A 4034-nucleotide genomic window follows, 5' to 3' on the forward strand; every position below is an offset into this window, starting at 1 on the left:
AAATAGGGTTGCAAATAATTTTATTGATGTAAAATTAACATCAATCATTTTATATCAAAATATTTACAACCCCATTTTGTTTCCGATCTTTTACACATTGTAATAAGAGAAAGAAATGAACTCCATTGTTTCTTTAGCTTTGGGTTCATCTAATAAGTAAAATTTTCGGAATCGTTTTATAAGAATTTTGGACTATACCTAAGCATTTATTAGCACACCACAATATTTTGTAGTTTTCAGTTTAACACAGCTGGCGTATATTAATTCGATATTATTTTGCGGGCTATTTTGTTGTAATTCATATAATTTTGTAGTTCCTTGCTAAATGTACGATAAGTAGTGATTTGGCAGGTGCTGATATCAATTTGGAACTTCAAAATTCCATTGACTATGACATTGAACCCGGAAAACAATATCGATCTAATATTTTAGATTATCCGTTTCCAAGGAGTTTAGAATTTTTTGGATTCTCTTCAGTTAAAGAATTAGAAGGCATCCATGGAATGTCTATTTGTCCCCTTTTTAGGCTTCTAACACCTTCAATAGCCAATGTGAGCAACTTTCATTCATTAATTTATATAATGTTTGATCGGAGATATTAGCAAAACTTTTAACGACAAGAATGTATTTTGCATTTTACAAATATTTTTGGCAAAGTATTTTAAATAAAATACAAAATGCTTTTCTCAAAAGAGTTTTTAAGTGCAAGATAAAAATAGGTATTTTTTATTTTGTATTTGCATTTTAAATGCAAATATTTCAAATAAAACACATCTCTGATTTTCCTTTATTGGAAAAATAAAAACTTGATATCTCTTCTTGCTGTTTTAAATTCATTAAATAAGATACCATCTAGAGTAAAATAATGTTTATTACACTACTTATATTACTTCGTTTTGAAATTCAGATTTTCCCGCTACTGTCGTGGAGGATCAGTCTTTAAACTTGTTGATTGTTTTATGATTTTATATAAAAGGGTAAGTTATATAAATGAATAACTGCAGAAAATGACGCAAAACATTTCGCATAAAAATGTCTACCTATTTAACAAATAATAAATTAATGTTCTGGATAAGACGATGTATGTTGAAGCAATTGTAATAAAATTTTTGCTGAAAAAGTGCTTTTAATATTTTTATTTCATTGTATGTAGGTATTTAACTATTTATTTTGAATTTCATATTCGGAATTCACCATTTGGAATAATTTTTCACGTGCGATCAAAATTCTATCAATTTTGACAAATTAGTAAAGGCTTCCGCGGTCAGTAGGTGACCTGATGCAGTTCTGATTAGGGGACTGACCAGTCCGGAACACACTACGGCCTTTAGGCCTGAATCAGAATAGCATTAGTTCGACCAATTTTTTTCAAATAAAATGGTATACATCTTGGGTTTACATACGCATGAGTGAACCTCAATTTTTGTCATTGCAAAACAATTATATCACAAACATGTAATTGCATTGGAACTATTTGTACGTAATATTTGAATACCGTTTACCGCCTTATATTTTATTGCTTTACTTAACGGCAACTACTAGTAAATGACGAAAAAAGGTACTAGAGAGGTTAACGCTCACGTTTTAATATATAATATTTAGTATACATACACAGAATCGTTTTTCGTTTTATGTTTCGCATTATATAAAGATTTTCAGTTATCTAAAGTACTTCCTACCTGTAGACTTAATCCATTGAAGGGGTTTCCAAAGTAAAGTTGAAAAATGGAGTAATTTTTTCGTGTCTTTTGTACCTCTATCCTCAAGTCGTTTTCATTTTTCTATAATGTGTTGCACTACATGGTAAAAACACTTGATATTTAGTCAGTTCTCATTCTTATTTAATACTAATGTACATAAGCTGAGACAAGAAGTTTTTGGTTACCTATATTAATGATAACAACTTTACAACACTATTACACACTAATTTTTCAGTCCGAAATACCATTACACAGCAATCGAGACACTAACGACCGACGAACTGTATTAAAATGATAACTGTGGAACAAATCCTTTGCACGGTGACCAGCGTGGAGTAACTTTTATTGGATGATACGCAGGAAAAGATTACTACCAGTGTTGTTTGTGAAAGTATACATTTTTTGCTTGCTCTTGAAGTAACCTTGTTTATTATTTCACTTATATCAGTTGTTGTTTGAATAAAGAAGGCAAAAAGTAAAAGACAAACGAATAATAAAGTAAATTGAATTCAGACAAATAAATTCTATGACTGTTTCACAAATTTAATAAAGTTTGATTAAGGTCCTTTTTAATTGCAAAAGTATACACATGTTAATAGCACGTTAATTATTTTTCATGTTTAGCTTCCATAAGGATATTAATTAAAGTTATGTTCATAAAATACGCTCACAAATAAGGGGGAGGGAGGGGTATTTCTTAGCGTGATGGTGGAGGTCTAGGGAGGTACGAGGTTCATCAATTTTATTTTAATATTTTTCCCAATTTGGCATTTTTTTTATAGTCATATTCTTATTGCTATTTTAAATCACAAGAAATTGTTTATGGGAGGAGGGAGGTAACATTTCTGACGAAATATTTGTTAGGGGACGAGAAGGGAGGGAGGGTCCAAAAAGGTGAAATTATGAGTGACGTATTTTATGGAAGGCTAGAGACAACAACGAGAACGTGCAATATTTTACCTAATTAAGATATCAAATTAATCTTCTGGGGAATTACCCATAAATTACATCTCACATTAAGGGAGAGGGATGGGGCAACTAAGTGTGATATTGTGTGACAAGAAGGAGGACGACGTGATGTCACTTGCATAAGAAGAAGAAGAAGTTTAAAATGTTACCATCTAGATTAATATGCAATTAGACTACCGTTTCGCAAACAGACCTTTGACACATCTTCATCCAGCTCCAGTCTCTTAAACAGACTTTCAAAGTTCGGATATGTGAATGCTATAGTATATTTTTCTTGAAAACTGATAAAAAATTAAAGCAGAAGGTCTTGCAATAGTCTTCAAAAATATAAATAAGCAACAAATACACAGTACTTATCCATAACTTCCTAATTAGGATAGTAATACAAATTAGTGCATCCCCAAATGGAAACTAATACCAACCATTCGGTTAGCAGGCCAATTAGCAATTGTATAAATAATCAGATCAGATTTATATTGAGGAAATCGAGTAAATAATCTTTAGAAATAAGTCAAAAGAGATCTTCATCCTGTCAAAATTTCGTCAGTTGTGCGCACGCAACTTCCGTTGCATCCTAAAGTTTTACCTTCAGCGACTCAAAAGAAGTACAACAAAACGCTTTTGTATTTAAAACTACAAATTTTATTTTTTAATTTCGTAATATCCACTTCCTACTTCCTAGTACAGAAAGCGTGGGTTTTTGTCTTCTTTTCATATATGTATAACAATAACCCATAATAATTATCTTACGAAAATTTTTAGTTACTGTACACAATTAAAGCTAATTAACAATTTTAAAGGCATATTTACATTAATTCATACGGCACTTAATAGATAATAGTCGTCTAACACTCAATAAGTAAGTAGTTACACCATCGAAGGGAAAACGCCGTTAGTACAAATGAATGAATATGTAAATGTAAATATATGGTAAAGGTCTAGATGATGGCCCCCACCCCGTTCGGGGTTGGGGGTGGGGGGATCGAAAGAAGAGGTCTCCTCCACCACTGTACCATAAAACGTTCGTGGCGGTCTCACCCCCATAAAAAGTTATGGGGGTTCAAAGTTAATAAATATGCCAATTTTTATACATTTCTAGGCATGTAAATATTTACATAGTCATTCTTAAACAATATTCAAAGGTAAAACTAATGAAAAATACATAAAAATATTGAGAAAGTTATATAAAACATTATTTAAATATCTTTATCAATAGGGTAGGTTAGGTTAGGTTATCGGGTTTTGTTCAAGTGACCACCCTCTTTCGATCCCCCACCTCCACCCGCTTGAAAATAATTTTTTTATTGAATTTTATTTGAATTATAGTCTATGAAAATTGTCAAAATAATCAACTTTCAACCCCCA

Source organism: Agrilus planipennis, unplaced genomic scaffold (genome assembly GCF_000699045.2).
Source record: "Agrilus planipennis isolate EAB-ADULT unplaced genomic scaffold, Apla_2.0 scaffold80, whole genome shotgun sequence".
Lineage (NCBI taxonomy): Eukaryota > Metazoa > Arthropoda > Insecta > Coleoptera > Buprestidae > Agrilus > Agrilus planipennis.